Raw genomic sequence first — 19,997 nt, 5'->3', positions numbered from 1 at the left:
AGACTTTAATCTCATCACACAGACAAACTAAAAGCACAAACTCAGTTTAGCTGCATTAGCTCAGTCACATTACATTTGCTTGGTCTAACTTGAATGACTTCACATAACCAAAAAGAATCATGTAAATTTATTTTTCTAGGTAAAATAGTATAGTAATAAACACATGAGTTACACAGGCCACACCAGATGTTATAGGCCTGTGTTCACACAGGTTGCTCTGTCCTCTGAGAGAACATGACAGATCACAGTGTTATAAAGCTTCATTTAGATCTTCTGTGGAGCAGAAGTTTTCGTTATTCTAGCAAACTGCCCAACCTATCACTAAAAGCTGTCACATTTTCATTTCCAATATTTCTTGTATTTATAGCTAATAATTTCTACCACTTTTCTGTCATTTGAATCACTGACACCTAATCCCCATTATCAGCTCTAAGAGCAGCCTTCAACTTTATCATTTAATTTCTTCTTCAGCTGAAAGTATGTTTAATGTCCTACAATCACACAACACTTTATTTGTAGGTATAAGACAACACTTTCAACCTATTTCCCCACCATAAATGTTGCTGTTTGGATTGTACAAACTAAACAATCCAAAAAGTGCTTCTAATGCACTGGGTCCAGACTGTGGAGTTTTCTGGGATGTTCTTGGCAGTGTCGGTGGTACCAGATGCTAAAAGGCTGATATTCAGAAGCTGGATGTTAGCCACAATAAGAAAAGAATGCTATATATCAGATTTGATATGATTGTCTTCCCATGTGCCCTTCTATCCAAAAGAAGGGGGAGAAATAAACAAACTTAATAATCATCCTGGAGTGAACCACAGTCTGAATGTACACATTTTAAATAAAATTCAATGTCACGTCACAGATGGAGAAAAAAACTGTTCTCAGGACATTTTTTTTTCAAGTATTGTACATATAAAACAGGAATTTATACAGTTAAATTTTTGGTAAATTGAGCCATAGGAAGTTACATTTTAGTAAATCAAAAATGGTCAAATATAAACAATTTTATCTTATTCTCTTAATACCCAGGTTGTAAAATATAATGACCTTAATTTCTATTGAGAATAATGAGAAACATTATTATGCAAAAAGATGACAAGTATAGCAAGACACAACATTTAATGTCACATCATCTATATCATTTGTCTAGATTAAGTGTTGTGCATTACTTTAATTTTTAGCTATTGCTTATGTCTCACATCTAGAAGACTGTCACAGAGCAGATTAAAAAGTGGCAGTACAAATCACAGCTTCCATATCGAATACCATGATTTCCAAACACTATGCTGACAAATGATGAGTATTATAAACTCCTCAGCTCAATAATACAATATCCCGCCAGTAGTTAGCAAAAGTTGTGTAAAATAAAACACATTCTAAAATAAATGCCAAGATTAGAAATACTGTTTCAAAGTCTATAAACTTACTACATGCTATTATAAAGTGCCAACAGTTTTCCGTTCCCAGTACTTTCATTCTACTTTAAATCAATTGGAATTACGACATTAAATCTATGTCTCTGAGAGCTCAGCATGAGAATAAGAAGTCAGATTACACACAATATGGTTAGCAAATTCACACAGTATAATTATGTTTTTCTTTTCTTTTTTTTTTTTTTTTTTTAGTGATACAGAGAGAAATTGAGGAACAGAGAGGGACAGACAGACAAGAAGAGAGAGAGTTGAGAAGCATCAACCCGTAGTTATGGGACTTTAGTTGTTCATTGATTGCTTTCTCATATGTGCTTTGACCAAGGGACTCCAGCTGAGCCAGTGACCCCTAGCTAAGGCCAGCAACATTGGGTTCAAACCAGAAACCTTTGGGCTCAAGCCAGTGACCATGGGGTCATGTCTATGATCCCATGCTCAAGCTAGTAGCCCTGTACTCAAGCCGGTGACCTTGGAATTTAGATCCTGGGTCTTCAGCATCCCAGGGAAATGCTCTATCCACTGCACCACTGCCTGATTACTTTTTCTTATTTTTCTAAGCTCTTTACTCAAATTCACTTATATTTAAGGAACATATTTTTTTCAAAGCACTGTGTGTGCTCTGGAGAAAGCAAATATTAAAATAACTTTTCCCCTCAAAGAGTTTACATTCTATCTTTAGAGATGAGATGAACACTTATGTGTTTTTTAAATAAATTTAAGTGACATGTTAAGATAGGAAAATAAAAGAGTTATCGCAAGTTAGTACATAAATGTCAGATGTATAAATGTAGTTAACATTAGAATTTAGAAGAGCAGTATTGGCTGGTGGTTCAGTGGTTAGAACATCAGCCCAGTGTGTGGACATCCTAAATTCAATTCCCAGTCAGGGCACACAGGAGAAGGGACCATATGTTTCTCTTCCCCTCTTTTTTCCCCTTCTCTCTTTCTTCCTTTCCTGCAGCCAGTGGCTCAATTGGTTCAGCCATCAGCTCAGGCACTGAGGAGAGCTTGGTTGTCAGCATGGCCTCAGATGGGCAGAGCATTGGCCCAGAAAGGGGTTGCTGGGTGGATCCCCATCAGGGTGTATGCAGAAGTCTGTCTCTCTATCTCCCTTCTTCTCACTTAAAATAAAAAGAAAGAGGCCCTGGCCAGTGGGCTCAACAGTAGAGCATCAGCCTGGTGTGTGAAAATCCAGGGTTCGATTCCAGGCCAGGGCACACAGGAGAAGTGCCCATTTGCTTCTCCACCCTTCCCCCTCTTCTTTCTCTCTATCTCTCTCTTCCCCTCCTGCAGCCAAGGCTCCACTAGAGCAAAGTTGGCCTGGGCACTGAGGATGGCTCCATGGCCTCCACCTCAGGCTCTAGAATAGCTCAGATTGCAATGAAGCAACTCTCCAGATGGGCAGAACGTCACCCTCTAGTGGGCTTGCCAGGTGGATCCTGGTAGGGTGCATGGAGGAGTCTCTCTGCCTCTTCACTTCTCACTTCAGAAAAATTCAAAAAAATAAATAAATAAAGGAAAGAAAAGAAAGAATTTAGAAGAGGGAAAGATCTTTACAGACTCAGTCCAGGAAAGAATTGCTTGTAAAATGAGTTTGTGCTTCCTTTAAAGCAGGGGTCGGAAAAATTTTTGGCTGAGAGAGCCATAAACGCCACATATTTTAAAATGTAATTCCATGAGAGCTACACAATGACCCGTGTACACTATGCATTATCCAATAAAAATCTGTTGTTGTCCCAGAGGACAGCTGTGATTGGCTGCAGCTACGCGCAACCATGAACATGAGCGGTAGGAAATGAATGGATTGTAATACATGAGAATGTTTTATATCTTTAACGTTATTATTTTTTTTATTAAAGATTTGTCTGCGAGCCAGATGTAGTCATCAAAAGAGCCACATCTGGCTCATGAGCCATAGGTTCCCAACCCCTGCTTTAAAGGCTCACTGGTGTTTAGAAGAAAAAAGGAGAGAGGTTACTTTTATACTGGGTACAGATATCGGTTATGAGAGAACATAGAGTCATTCCAAACTATTTTATGATTACACAGGACCACTACTTTTAAATTCACCAATCTTTCTTGTCACATTTTTGTTACTTAGATATTGTATTATTCAGTATTGCCATCAAGTTATGTATTGCCGTATCAATTTATTTATCAAAGATTATTTGACATAATTTCCAAATTCCCATTGGCATCACTTATTGTATGTTCCCCAGGAAAAAAAATGCACTGCAATAAATTCGTAGCAGCTTCTTGGGATGGCTAGAAAAATAAATACCACATATTTGGGGACCAAGAGTTCAGTTTCAATCATTTCAATATTTTTAAATGGAGTCTGTGAAATGCCTCTCTAAATTTGGAAATCTTCTATTTCTAATTCTATTACAGATTACTATATAAACATGTTCTAAGTTTTATTTCTTCTGAATCCACAAAGAAGCATGAATGAAAATTTGAATGGGAAGAAATTAAGACACTGTCTCCCATTTTCTGTATTTTCATTTTCTGTCCCCAATTATAGCTAGTGACCCCTGACTCACAGACAAATTCTGACAAAAGGCAGGAGAAATTTAAGTTGACTTCTTGTTTTGGAATTTGAAGTGGCACTTGTTGTTTTGATGCCTTCCACTCTGAATGATTCTAGGTTACTTTATCAGAAGTCAATTTGAAATTCAATTTCCCAAAGGAATGATATGTCAAATGATCAACTTTGCTTCCTTGCCAAAATTACCAATATACTAACTAGACACTTGCTTCTATTTCTACATTAAAAACTTTATGATATTTATATTGGATGCACAGTCTTTACATAGATTTTAATTTATGAGACCATAATATTATAAGAATTGTGTGATTAACATTTGTCCTGGTTTCCTGCCTCTCCTGCTCCTGCACCTTGAAAGGTTGAATAGAAAGAAAAAGCACTTTGCTAGGAAAAGAAAGATGAGACTGATAACAACAACAAAAAACAAAAACAAAAACAAAAAAACAACCCTGGGCTACTGGTCTCAGAAAAAAAAATAGCAGGGATGTGGAGAATTAGGAACCAGGAGATAAGAGGGGGTCAGTGGAAGTGGAAATTAGAGAGATTGAGGTAAAAATTGGGAGGATTTGCAGAAAGAAGAGAGATCAACAGGGGAAATGGGAATTTAGAGGAACTAAAAGAGAATAGCAGTCAAGAGGAGGAAGGGGAATAAAGAAATGTAGAAGCAAATAGAGCGGAGGCTGAGAGAGAGAAAAGTTGACCAACAGAAAGAAGAAACTATAAGGTTGAGGAGAGGAAATGAAGGTCATTTAAGATTAAAGGACAAAGAGAATGCCAACTAAGGAGCAGTTTAAAATTTGTGTTCTAATTGCCCAAAGCAACCTAGGTCCTAATAATTAATCATGTAAGTTGCTGTAAACATTATGAATATTTAGAAGTAAAGAAGTATTGGTAAATTATTAACTTTGGTAAATTCCTCATGTGTATTATTAGTTTCTATATATGAGTGATATCATATGACACTTGTCTTTCTTTGACTGGCTTATTTTCCTTAGCTCCTCAGGTCCATCCATGCCAGGGGTCGGGAACCTTTTTGGCTGAGAGAGGCATGAACACATATTTTAAAATGTAATTCCATGAGAGCCATACAATATGTTTAACACTAAATACAAGTAAATGTGTGCATTTTATGTAAGACCAACACTTTTAAAGTACAATAAGTCTCTGAATTCTTTTTAATAACGTTGTTATGCTGTTGCTAACCAATGATGAATAAAGTATTTCTTGGCATTAATGAGACTTCTGGTGCTGCATGGTTTTGCTGATGGCTTTGTAGTCTGGTTGATATGTGGTGAGGTTAAGCTTCATGCAGGCATTGAGACTTCCATCCATTAAACATGATTGTAGGTTGGTCTTAACGTTCTTTAGATGTGAGAAAGACTTCTCACATGCATATGTAGAGCCAAACATTGTCACTACAGCAATACTCACATGCTGCAGTGTATGGTATGTGACGGGAAGTGTGTTCCAAGTTTTGACAATCAGCTGGTCCACGGGTTGTAGTTTTTTTATTTCTCCCCACTTGTGTTTGCTTGCCAATTCTACTTGCTGTCATGCAAGTCTTTCCAAATCTTTATTCAGTGACTTGAACTTATTCACCCACATGTCTGAGGCCTTCAGGTCAGAGCTTGTAGCTCAAAATCTCTGACAGAGACACCAGGGATGTAACTTAGGTCAGCGCTGTCCACTGCACACTCGTGTGGATGGGTGATGAACTTAAAAAGATGAGTGCACTATCAAAATTCTCCAAAGCGTGCTTTGAATGACTGCAGGCGATTAGATGTGAAGCCCGCTAGCTGCTGGAGATCAAGATGTTGAGTAGGGTCACTTGCTGTGCATGCATCTTTAAACTCTCCCAGTTTTTCAAAGTGTAGTAAACGACCTGTTTCAGTGTTGGTGGTGAAGAGTTCCAGCTTATTTTCAAATGCAAACACTGCTTGTTGAAGGAATAAGACTGTATTTCCAATGCCTTACATTTTCACATTGAGCTAGTTCAGATGTTCAGTCATGTCCATGAGATAGTAGAACTTCAGGAGCCACTCAGTGTTAGCTAACTCAGAATGCTCAACGTTTTTCATTTCAAGAAAATTCCGAATTTTGCTCAGACAAGCCACAAAACGGCTGAGCACCTTCCCTCTTGACAACCAATGCACATTGCTGTGCAGAAGCAGACCAGGATAATTATACCCAACTTCATCCAGCACTGTTTTAAACTGGTGATCATTTAAAGCTCAGGCAACAATAAAGTTGACCACCCAAATGACCAGCAACATCACCTCACCAAGCTGCTCGCCACACATCTGAGCACAAAGTGTCTCCTGATGTAGGATGTAGTGAAAACTTAGGATGGGTTTCTTTTCATGTTCACAAAGAAGCACTACGAATCCTGTTTTCCCCCACCATGCACGGAGCACCATCAGTACATACCGTAATAAGTTTATCCATCGGTAGATTTTTTTTTCTTTAGCAAACTCACTGAAAGACTTGAATAAATCCTCCTCTCTTGTTTTCTCTTTCATAGGCAAAACAGCAAGACTTTCCTCACGTAGTGTGTCACTGACAGCATACCTTGCAATCACGCTGAACTGGGATAAATGGCTTACGTCTGTTGACTCATCCAAAGCAAGAGAAAAAAATGGTGCTGCATTTATGTCCTTCACTTGTGTTGCCTCAATTTGATTTGCCATCATGATGGTACAATCATGAACAGTTCTTGCCAACAGAGGCATGTCTTTTATTTGTTTATTTTGTCTTTATCTGAAAAGTCATCCAAAAGTTTATTGGCAACATCAAGCATGAATGTTTTGGCATACTCCCCATCTGTGAATGGCTTTCCATTTCTCACAATTGCTAAAGCACCAGCAAAGCTAGCCAAATTCCAGTAACATTGTTGGGCGCAAACACAGAGTTGCTGCTGACTAGCTTGCACTCTGCACAGTAGCTCTTGACATGCCTTCTTCCTGCTGTCCCCCGCTGGATATTTTGATGCAAATGTAGTATGGCATGTGTCAATGTGCCGCTTTATATTTGACTGTTTCATTGATGCAATTTTATTATTGCATATTAGACATACTGCAAAACCTGCTCTCTCCACAAAGTCAAATTCCTCTGTCCATTTCTGCTGAAAAGTACGATACTCCTCATCTTTTTTCTTTTAGCCATCTTCTTTGTTAAAAGGGTTTCTGCAATAAGCCAGCTGACTACTTGATTAAAAGGAGGGAAGTTTTCTTCCTGACCTCACAACGACCCATGTACGTTAGGCATTATCCAATAAAAATTTGGAGTTGTCCTGGAGGACAGCTGTGATTGGCTTCAGCCACCCACAACCATGAACATGAGCGGTAGAAAATGAATGGATTATAATACATGAGAATGTTTTATATTTTTAACGTTATTATTTTTTTATTAAAGATTTGTCTGCAAGCCAGATACAGCCATCAAAAAAGCCACATCTGGCTCACGAGCCATAAGTTCCTGACCCCTGATCCATGCTGTTGTAAAGGGTAAGAATTCCTTCTTTTTTACAGCTGAGTGGTATTCCATTTAATAAATGTACCACAGCTTTTTTATCCACTATCTATTAATGGATACTTAGGCTGTTTCCAGATCTTGGCTTTTGTAAATAATGTTGCAGTGAACATATGGGTGCATATATTTTGGTATCAAGTTATACTAGTCATGTTATATAAGTTAGGGACTATTGCCAATTTTTATGCCCTCTTAAATGGTAGAACAAATTAGTAAAACCAATTAAGCCTTAAACTCCAATTAAGGCCAATTTTGTGAGATAATTTTGATTACTGATTTTATTTCTTTAATAGCTTAAAACTGTCTGAGAGTCTCTTTTTCTTTAATGATGTTTAATAAAATATATATTTCTAGGAATTTAAAAAATTTCATATACATTATCAAATGTACTGACATATGTTACTAATAATATCTAGCCATTAAATTATCTGCTGAATTTCTGCAATACCTATAACGCTGTACTTCTCTCACAGCTGATGCTGACAATTTGTTTGTTATAACTTTTTGCTCCGCTTGTTTTCATTAGCAGTTTGTCAATTTTACTGGCCTTTAAAATATAAATTTTTGTCATTTCTCAATCTCTTTAACTTCTGGCTTATATTTAATTTATTCTCCCTTACACTATTTGAGAACCTAAATTGACTATATCTAGAATTATCACTGTACCGTAATTTTTAAATCTAGGTAAGTTTAAGACAGGTTTCTCTCACTTGCAACTGAATAAGTCTTGATAAAATACTATGTAAATATGATACAACTCTTTTTTTTTTTTTTATAATAATTTTATTTTTTTAATGGGGTGACATCAATAAATCAGGATACATATATTCAAAGATAACAAGACCAGGGTATCTTGTCGTTCAATTATGATGCATACCCGTCACCCAAAGTCAGATTGTCCTCTGTCACCTTCTATCTTGTTTTCTTTGTGCCCCTCCCCCTCCCCCTTTCCCTCTCCCATTCCCCCCTCCCCCCTGTAACCACCACACTCTTATCAATGTCTCTTAGTTTCACTTTTATGTCCCACCTACGTATGGAATAATGCAGTTCCTGGTTTTTTATGATTTACTTATTTCGCTTCGTATCATGTTATCTAGATCCCACCATTTTGCTGTAAATGTTCCGATGTCATCATTTCTTATGGCTGAGTAGTATTCCATAGTGTATATGTGCCACATCTTCTTTATCCAGTCATCTATTGACGGGCTTTTTGGTTGTTTCCATGTCCTGGCCACTGTGAACAATGCTGCAATAAACATGGGGCTGCACGTGTCTTTACGTATCAACGTTTCTGAGTTTTTGGGGTATATACCCAGTAGAGGGATTGCTGGGTCATAAGGTAGTTCTATTTGCAGTTTTTTGAGGAACCACCATACTTTCTTCCATAATGGTTGTACTACTTTACATTCCCACCAACAGTGTATGAGGGTTCCTTTTTCTCCACAGCCTCTCCAACATTTGCTATTACCTGTCTTGCTAATAATAGCTAATCGAACAGGTGTGAGGTGGTATCTCATTGCTGTTTTGATTTGCATTTCTCTAATAGCTAAAGAAGATGAGCATCTTTTCATATATCTGTTGGCCATTTGTATTTCTTCCTGGGAGAAGTGTCTGTTCATATCCTCTTCCCATTTTTTTATGGGATTGTTTGTTTGTTTGTTGTTGAGTTTTATGAGTTCTTTGTATATTTTGGATATTAGGCCCTTATCTGAACTGTTGTTTGAAAATATCATTTCCCATTTAGTTGGCTTTCTGTTTATTTTGTTATCAGTTTCTCTTGCTGAGCAAAAACTTCTTAGTCTGATGTAGTCCCATTCATTAATTTTTGCCTTCACTTCTCTTGCCATTGGAGTCAAATTCATAAAATGCTCTTTAAAACCCAGGTCCATGAGTTGAGTACCTATGTCTTCTTCTATGTACTTAATTGTTTCAGGTCTTATGTTTAGATCTTTGATCCATTTTGAGTTAATTTTAGTACAGGGGGACAAACTGTAGTCCAGTTTCATTCTTTTGCATGTGGCTTTCCAGTTTTCCCAGCACCATTTATTGAAGAGGCTTTCTTTTCTCCATTGTGTGTTGTTGGCCCCTTTATCAAAAATTATTTGACTATATATATGTGGTTTTATTTCTGGACTTTCTATTCTGTTCCATTGGTCTGAGTGTCTATTTTTCTGTCAATACCATGCTGTTTTGATTGTCGTGGCCCTATAATAGAGTTTGAAGTCAGGTATTGTAATGCCCCCAACTTCATTCTTTTTCTTTAGGATTGCTTTGGCTATTCGGGGTTTTTTATAGTTCCATATAAATCTGATGATTTTTTGCTCTATTTCTTTAAAAAATGTCATTGGAAGTTTGATGGGAATTGCATTGAATTTGTATATTGCTTTGGGTAATATAGCCATCTTGATTATATTTATTCTTCCTAGCCAAGAAAAAGGTATATTCTTCCATCTTATTATATCTTTTTCAATTTCGCTTAACAATGGTTTATAGTTTTCATTATATAAGTCCTTTACGTTCTTTGTTATGTTTATTCCTAAGTATTTTATTTTTTTTGTTGCAATCGTGAAGGGGATTATTCTTTTGAGTTCGTTCTCAGTTGTTTCATTGTTGGCATATAGAAAGGCTATTGACTTCTGAATGTTAATTTTGTATCCTGCGACCTTACTGTATTGGCTTATTGTTTCTAGTAGTCTTTTTGTGGATTCTTTGGGGTTTTCGATGTATAGGATCATATCATCTGCAAAAAGTGATACCTTTACTTCTTCTTTTCCGATATGGATGCCTTTTATTTCTTTGTCTTGTCTGATTGCTCTGGCTAGAACCTCTAGTAGCACATTAAATAAGAGTAGAGAGAGTGGACAACCCTGTCTTGTTCCTGATTTAAGGGGGAAAGCCTTCAGTTTAGTGCCATTTAATATGATGTTAGCTGATGGTTTATCATATATGGCCTTTATCATGTTGAGATATTTTCCTTCTATACCCATTTTGTTGAGAGTCTTAAACATAAAATTGTGTTGTATTTTATCGAAAGCCTTTTCTGCATCTATTGATAAGATCATGTGGTTTTTGTTCTTTGTTTTGTTGATATGGTGTATTACGTTAACCGTTTTACGTATGTTGAACCATCCTTGAGATTCTGGGATGAATCCCACTTGATCATGATGTATTATTTTTTTAATATGTTGTTGTATTCGATTTGCTAGTATTTTGTTTAGTATTTTAGCATCTGTATTCATTAGAGATATTGGTCTGTAGTTTTCTTTTTTTGTGCCATCCTTGCCTGGTTTTGGTATGAGGGTTATGTTGGCCTCATAAAATGTGTTTGGAAGTATTGCTTCTTCTTCAATTTTTTGGAAGACTTTGAGTAGAATAGGAACCAAGTCTTCTTTGAATGTTTGATAAAATTCGCTGGTATAGCCGTCAGGGCCTGGACTTTTATTTTTGGGGAGGTTTTTAATGGTTTTTTCTATTTCTTCTGTACTGATAGGTCTGTTTAGGCTTTCTGCTTCTTCTTGACTCAGTCTAGGAAGGTTGTATTGTTCTAGGAATTTATCCATTTCTTCTAGGTTGTTGAATTTAGTGGCATAAAGTTTTTCATAGTATTCTACAATAATTCTTTGTATATCTACGGTGTCCGTGGTGATTTCTCCTCTTTCATTTTGGATTTTGTTTATATGAGTTCTTTCTCTTTTTTCCTTGGTAAGTCTTGCCAAGGGTTTGTCAATTATATTGATCTTTTCAAAGAACCAGCTCCTTGTTCTATTAATTTTTTCTATAGCTTTTCTGTTCTCTAATTCATTTATTTCTGCTCTGATTTTTATTATCTCCTTTCTTCGGCTGCTTTTGGGTTGTCTTTGTTCTTCTTTTTCTAGTTCCTTAAGGTGGGAAGTTAAGTGGTTCACTTGGGCTCTCTCTTGTTTGTTCATATATGCCTGAAGTGATATGAACTTCCCTCTTATCACTGCTTTTGCTGCATCCCATAGATTCTGATATGTCGTATTTTCATTTTCATTAGTCTGTATAAATCTTTTGATCTCTGCACTTATTTCTTCTTTGACCCATTCATTTTTTAAAAGTATGTTGTTTAGTTTCCACATTTTTGTGGGATTTTTTTCCTCTTTTTTGCAGTTGAATTCTAGTTTCAAGGCTTTATGATCAGAAAATATGCTTGGTACAACTTCAATTTTTCTGAATTTGCTGATGTTGTTTTTGTGGCCCAACATATGGTCAATTCTTGAGAATGATCCATGTACACTGGAGAAAAATGTATATTCAGTCACTTTGGGATGAAATGTCCTGTAGATGTCTATCATATCCAGGTGCTCTAGTGTTTTGTTTAAGGCCACTATGTCTTTGTTGATTCTCTGTTTGGATGACCGATCTAGAGCCGTCAGCGGTGTATTGAGGTCTCCAAGTATGATTGTATTTTTGTCAGTTTTTGTTTTAAGGTCAATAAGTAGCTGTCTTATATATTTTGGTGCTCCTTGGTTTGGTGCATATATATTAAGAATTGTTATGTCTTCTTGATTCAGTGTCCCCTTAGCCATTATGAAATGGCCATTTTTATCTCTGAGTACTTTTCCTGTCTTGTAGTCAGCATTATCCGATATGAGTATTGCTACACCTGCTTTTTTTTGGATGTTATTTGCTTGGAGTATTGTTTTCCAGCCTTTCACTTTGAATTTGTTTTTATCCTTGTTACTTAGATGAGTTTCCTGTAGGCAGCATACAGTTGGATTTTCTTTTTTAATCCATTCTGCTACTCTGTGCCTTTTTATTGGTGAGTTTAATCCGTTTACATTTAGTGTAATTATTGATACTTGTGAGTTCCCTATTGCCATTTTATATCTTGCGTTCTGTTAGTTTTGTGTCTTGTTTGATCCTTCTCTTTCGTTTTTCTATCTTTTGTTTTTATTTGGTTGTATTCCATACATCTTTCCTCTGTTGCTATCTTTTTTATCTCATGTGCTTCTGTGGTGGTTTTTTCAATGGTGGTTACCTTTGAGTAATGAAAAGGGTCCCTACCCTGTTCATTGTAGCGAACTATTTTGTGAGTACTTTTGCACTCCATCGTCCTTTGCTACTGTTAATCTCCATCTTCTTCCCCTCTTTCTTTTTGTTGTTGTCACAGTTTAAATTTGGTTTTATTGTGTTCTTCTTGGAGCTTTTACTTGTGGCTCTGTTTTTTTTTTGTTCTTTGTATCTGATTGGAGAACCCCCTTTAGTAATTCCTGGAGTGGGGGTTTTCTGATGATAAATTCCCTCATCTTTTCTGTATCTGTGAATGTTTTTATTTCTCCTTCATATTTGAAGGATAGCTTTGATGGGTATAGTATTCGTGGCTGAAAGTTTCTCTCTTTCAGGACTTTAAATATTGGGGTCCACTCTCTTCTAGCTTGTAGAGTTTCTGCTGAGAAATCTGATGATAATCTAATGGGCCTTCCTTTATATGTTGTATTCTTCTTTTCCCTGGCTGCCTTGAGAATTTTTTCTTTGCTGTTGGTTTGTGTCAATTTCATTATGATATGCCTTGGAGTAGGTTTGTTGGGGTTAAGAAAACTCGGAGTTCTGTTTGCTTCTTGAATTTGAGGCTTTAGTTCTTTCCACAGGCTTGGGAAGTTCTCATCTATTATTTGTTTGAGTATGTTCTCCATTCCATTTTCTCTCTCTTCTCCCTCTGATATACCTATTATTCTTATGTTATTCTTTTTGATGGAGTCAGATCATTCTTGTAGGGCTATCTCATTTTTTTAAATTTTTGAGTCTCTTTCTTCTTCTCTCTGTTGTGCCTCAAGTTGCTTGTCTTCTATTTCACTAATCCTCTCTTCTATCTGACCTGTTCTATTAGCTAAGCTTGTTACTTCGTTTTTCAGCTCGTGAATTGAGTTTTTCATCTCTGTTTGATTTGTTTTTATAGTTTCAATTTCTTTGGACATATATTCTTTGTGTTCATTGAGTTGTTTTCTGAGCTCCCTAAATTGCCTTTCTGTGTTGTCTTGTATATCTCGGAGGATTTTTAGGATTTCTATCTTGAATTCTCTGTCATTTAGCTCCAAGGTTTCCAATATATTAAATTTTTTCTCCATAGATTTTTCCTCATCTAGCTGTGTTACCTCTCTTTCTTTTGTATCCATGATATTCGATTTTCTCTTCCTTAATGGCATCTGAGGGTGGTTTTGTTGATAGTATTAATGAGATTTAATAAAGAATAAAAAGTTAAAAAAAATAAAAAATCAAAAAGAGTTGTTTTTTTTAAAAAAATTAATAATGAAATAAAGAAAAATAAAATAATAATTTTTTAAAAAAAGGAAATTATTCCCCCCCTCCTTTTTTCCTCTCCACTCCTCTTTTTCTTGAGAAAATCTTGTGGTGAACTGTGAATTATAACAAACAATGCCTGTGATGGAGGTCCTGAATTGGGGAAAAGTAATAAAGGGGCAAAAAAAAAAAAAAAGAAAAAAAAAGGAAAAAAAAAAGGGGGGGGGGGCGGTATGGACCCACAAAAAGCAAATAAGGAAAAAATTTGGGTCAAGAATAAAATGATTTGCTTGTTGGTGTTGGTGTTGTCTAAGAGTTATGATGAGAGGAATAAGAGAACAGAAAAATGGGGGGACAAATTAAAAAAATACTATTGTATTTAGTGGAACAAGAACTAGATAAAATGGAGAGCCAGGGATGGGAGCACTGCTAGTGAGTTAAAAAGGTGAAGTAAAAAACCCCCAAAATGCCACAAACATAAGTTTGAGTCCCAGATAAGATAATTTGTTTGTTATTGAGGTTTGAATGAGAGGAGATGTAAAGGAGAAAGGAAGAAACTAATATAGAGGGAGAGAAGAAAGAGAGAGAGAGAAAAAAAGAGGGAACCAGTAAAAGAAGAAAAAAGAAAGGAGAGAGAGTTAAGGGTTTTGGATTGCAACCCTCATAGAGAGAAAGGAAGAGGAGAAAAAAGATAATGGGAGATGTAACACTTATGGGTAGTGTAGTTCAAGGAGAGGAGAGAGTAAGACCGGCAGAGAGTTAATCGGCCAAATTGGAGGAGGAAAAAAAGTATCAAGAATGAAGATAAGAGAAACAAACGAACAAATATAATAAAATGGGATAGGTTATAAAGTCTGCAGATTATTCTTGATTTTGAGAGGTTATCTTCTTGTTTTTTCTTTTCTCTCCCTCTTCCTGGTCGGTGACTCTGTACCCCAGGTTCTGCCCCTTTGGCATGCTCAGGTAGAGGTTTGCAGTTGATAAGTCTCTATGGCAATGTCATGTATTGTGCTTTAGTCTCGTTGGGAGTCAAGGCTCATTAGCTTTCATAGGCTCCGACAGTGAGAGAGTCCGTGTTCCTGGAGCCTTTCTCCTAGTCTTTCCTTCCTCAATTAGTAGCCTGATAATCCAGCTATGGGGTTGTTGCTGCCTCTGCCTGGATAGTAAGAGGTTCAAAGAGTTGGCAACTCCCCACTCTATTTCCACTCAGCACAGGGCTCTGGGTAAGGCTCAGTCAGTCAGAGCTGCTAGCATAATCAGGCGGGCTTTCCGCCCACTCAAAGACCTCTGGCTCTGCCACTCTGTCCGGTAACACAGGCGGGCACCCACTTCTGGGGTGCTTGAAGGAAACTCTCATTCACTATCTGCGCGCGCAGACCAGGATATCCGGCCAGTAGTCTCACGCTCTGAGTGAAACCCCCAACCGCATGGAAATTTGCAGTGCTGGAATTCGCTCTCGCTCCGTCCCCGTGCGCGGCTTTTGCAAGGCGCTGGGGCGGCCCGAGATTCCGCTTTTGCCCACACAAAGGCCCCTGACTCTGCCCCTCTGTGCGATAACACGGGCGCGCCCTGCCGAGGCACTTGGAGGAATCGCTCACTACCTATCTGCGCGCGCACACCAGGATCTGAGGCCGGCCGCGGTTCCCTGAGTGAAACCCTCACCAGCACGGAAAATTTCTACCGTTGGAATTAGTTCTCGCTCCCTCCCGTGCGCGGCTTTCTAGGGCGCTGGGGCTGCCCAGAGATTCTGCTTTCGGCCCACAGAAAGGCCTCTGACCCTGCCTCTCTGTGGTGCAACACGGACACCCACTTCTGGGGCTTAGGAAGAGATCTCTCACCCACTAACTGTGCACCAACCAGGAGAACGGGTAAAATGGCTGCCCCGCTTGTCTTTCTTTGTTTGGGTTTGGCGCGAGTGTTAGCTTGTATTGCCCGGCTTGCCACAGGAACAGTTTTTCCTCCGCTAGGATCTACGTGCCACAGCCTGGTTCGGCCTTTTGTGCGCGGCCTGGATGTATTCACCCCCTTTGCCCGCCTCAGTTTCTATATTCACAGTTACCAGAGAAAGCCGCCCTGTTTAGGTTAGTGAGGAAGGCGGAGCATTTCTTACTCCCTATTTCCTTCAGGATTTGGTTATATATTTAGCCAATTTTTCACTCGACCATACCTTCGGGTGTATTGTGAAGCATCTGGAGGCTCCAAGTATAGGTTTTTCTGTTTCTGGTTTAAGATCTTGTTGAGTTTTGGGGGAGATTTATCGGTATCGCTTCCTACTCCGCCATTACTCTCATGATACAACTCTTAATGGTAAATTTAAAAGTAGCATTAAAAGGTAGCACAGGCATCATCTCTTATACTTTTCAAAATGCTTTGATATACATTTAATTCCAAGCAATCCCTACAGAAATTTAGTAAAGTAATTCTTCTAACCCATTTTACAATTGTAATAATTGAAGTCTGAGGATGTTCCCAGGTCTCATTACTAGTAAGTGACAGAGCAAAAACTTGAATTCCTGGCTTTAAACGGTATGCTATTTCTAAAATAATATAGGCTCTTAGACTATTAAGCACATTTTTGCTTTACATTTTATTGAATTACTTGTTGTTACTATTGTTTCTCATAATATTATCATTAACTGTCCTCCATGAATTACTGAGAGCTTGGTTTGGCAAAAATTCATCAGCAACACAGGGCCTAGTACTATCTAATTCCAACTATTCTGACTGTTTCTACAAATCTGTTCACATAGTCTCCTTCCATAATCATAAATATCTATTCTATTGCAATCAAATTGCTATATTTTGCCCTTAGAGACTTCCCACATATTAGTTCCAAATTTTAATATCATTTAAAGCAGTGTAACCTTTTCAATCTGACTAGATTTTTGTCTCCAGGGCAAATAGTTTTATTTGTTTTCTGTGGAGCTGTCTTTAAAATATATTTGAATACTGTATATGGTTAATTTCTGAAATGTATATTGCCATTATTTCTAGCACCCTATCTTTTCTTGTCAATGTGCATAAAAGCATTTGTTGTCTGAAAACTATCATCATCATCATCATCATCATCATCATTATCATCATTTACTTCCAAAAGAAAAACTAAGGACTCTGCTTTTTAGATGTACACAGTTTTCAATGCCTTAAACAGATGACAGATGTTGAATACTTCCCTACAGAGTGAATATAACTTAATCACACCACGGATCTCTTGGTTTTACTCAGCGGGTTGCTCTCACTTCCCTTCATGAAAGCATGACTAATGTTACTTTCAGCTTACCAACATATTATAAATGCTTTTCTCAATTACCTTTTTTGCTTCTTTCAGTGGCTCTCTGGTAATCCTTGGTAAGCAAAATGTTTGCATCCCAGCAGGAAAGCCCTTTGAAACTTCTTTAACCATTGCTCTTGACATCAAGAAAAGGACCCCAGAAAGGGTATACTGCTTGGCATCTGCATGAGAAACAAGCTGTTGGTCAGCATTATTAAAAGATTCGGGGATTAGTTGAGCAGACCATCAGAATGGGAAGCTAGTATACTGGTTCCATCTTCATTGGGTCTTCACAATATGGCTTCCTTATCCTCAAATGACAATAGAAAGGCTGTTGCCATTAAAAATAAATGAAGTAGCTCATTGCAGTGTTCTACAGAAAGAGATGGTGAAGAGTGACAAAGGAGTCGTGTTGAGAGTTAAAGTCTTCTGTGTCAGAAGTACATGTCTTGGAATATTACTTGGATGTAGAGTCTACAATGGTAGGCATGGCCATTAGGAAACAAGACCAGATAGACAAATAAGAAGAGACCCAGAAGAGATAATACAGCACTTCAGGAAAGTTACAGGTTGGCTTGAAGCAACCTTGCACTCTTACCATTCATCCCCCTGCTACCAATAAGACATGCATCCCCCAAAACTGTACATGCACTTTCCAAAGGTATTTGTCCAAAATACTAAGCTACTGTACATGCAATAAACACATCGCAGTGCTGTTTGTTGTACTCTCTTCAAGTGCATTGCTACCACAATTGTCTATGTTAACTTAATTTTACACACCTTTTTAGAAAGAAACTATACTTAAAATTATTGCACTTCTGTTTGAAGGCACATTTTCAGCATTAGGCTCTCCTGGACCTTAAATCAAATTCAGCATCTATAAGTTATGTCATTATGGAGCAGAGAAAATGGAGTCAGTGCTCAGGAGTGCCTGATCATTATTTCTGCCTCCAAGTCTCCAAGAATACAGAAAATACTTTTCTCCAGCAAATGGTGTCTTGTCAGTCAGAGGAGGGCAGTTTTAAATGGAAGAGAAGAGCAAACAGTATCAAAAGTATCAGAAAGGGTGAGTACTACAGAAAACAAACCACTGGGTTTGCAACCAAGTAGACACAGGTGACTTTACTGGCCCAACTTAATGACTGAAGAGGAGCACAGACTGTATGGAAGACACAGCAGTAAAGGCCTGGCCTGTGATAAACTTCCTGTTTCCATCCTTGCCCCACTCCAATCTGTTATACAGCCATCACCAGGATGATCTTTCTAAATCCAACTTCTTTATTCTCAAACTGAAAGTCTTTCAGTGGTCTCTTATTTTCTACACCGCATAATATACCTATTTATAGTGTACCTATTCATTCTTCACCCTAATTCACCTTGAAGTACCACTGTTCCTGAACTAGCAGGAAGAATTGAAAACCCTCTTTGTTGTGCTCCACTGACCCAGGACATGCTACTCTTGTCTCATCGACAACGTTCAATCTGATTTACATGTTTTCAGATTATCTTTCATAACAGATTTTAAGTTCTTTGAGAGTAAACACAATGACTAGCACATTGTAATAACTCAATAAATTACTGAATAAACAAGAGAGAAAGAGAGGTAGGAATACAGAATAATGTAAAAAGGGATATCTTCACCTTCAAATAAGAGGGAAGGAGAAGATAGATAATGATATAATAGAAAACAAACTAAAGTAATGATGTAATAGGAAAACAACAAATGAAAAAAGAATCAAATTCATAGAAAACTAAAATTTGTACAAGAGAAAATTATTGTAACAAATAGAATAGACAACTTGGATTGTTTCCAGATCTTGGCCATTGTAAACATTGCTTAACACAGTAGGTACATATACTCTTTCAAATTAGTGGTTCGGAATTCTTAGGGTATGTTCCTAGAAATGGGGTCACTGGGTCAAAGGGCAGTTCCACTTTTAAATTTTTTAGGTAACCCCATGCTGTTTTCTACAGTGGCTATACCAGTTTGCATTCCCACCACATGAGGGTTCCTTTTTCCCCCACACCCTTTCCAACACTTGGTGTTTGTTGCTCTACTGATGATAGCCATATGACAGGTATGAGGTGATATCTCACTGTGGTTTTTTAATTTTTATTTCTCTAATAACTAGTGACATTGAGCATATTTTCATGTCATTGGCCATCTGTATGCCCTCTTTAGAAAAGTGTCTATTCATGTTCTTTGCTCATTTTTAAATTGGATTGTTTGTTTTTTGGCGGTGAGTTTTATAAGTTCTTTATAAATTGTGCATATTAATTCTTTCTCAGACATATTGGTAAATATATTCTTCCACTGAGTGGGTTTTCATTTTGTTGATGGTTTCCTTTTGCCATACAAAAATTTTTTGTTTGCTGTAGTACCATTTGTTTTCTAAAACTTTCCTAGTGTTATAACTGGGAATAAAAACACTATATTACTGATTTGCTGATATTAGTCTGACTAGTCACAAAATAATGCTAAGTAAGAAAATACTAACAAGATGACCTTATAAAAGAATTTCTGTAAAATGCAAATTACAGTTAATTGCTCTTATAACGGTGGTTCAAAATTATCAGTTTAGTGATCAAAGTTATGTAATTGTCTAAAAAATCAAAAGTATGTAATCAATCTGATGCTTTCACCTCTGGCCAAGTTCTAGTTACAGTTAAAAGGCCCATTCCCCTCTGACTGATTCACATCAAGGCTTAATATCAAGCAAGAAGAATAAGCAGGAGCTACATACATCTTGGCCTAGGCACCTTCTCCCTGCTCCCACCACACTGCTTACATTTTTGATTCTCACACAAGGCCAAGAGGACAGCTTAACTACAGGAATATGTGAAAACCTGTTACAAAGAACAGAAGCCCTAGTTTATAAATTACTTGCTAGCTTCAGTTACTGTAATAGCCAAGGGAACAGGCTCCAACCTTCAGGTAGGCCAGCTCTGGAAG

Source organism: Saccopteryx bilineata, chromosome 5 (assembly GCF_036850765.1).
Source record: "Saccopteryx bilineata isolate mSacBil1 chromosome 5, mSacBil1_pri_phased_curated, whole genome shotgun sequence".
In the NCBI taxonomy this organism is placed as follows: Eukaryota; Metazoa; Chordata; class Mammalia; order Chiroptera; family Emballonuridae; genus Saccopteryx; species Saccopteryx bilineata.
The sequence above is the reverse complement of the archived record's forward strand: the minus strand, read 5'-3'. Positions refer to the sequence as shown.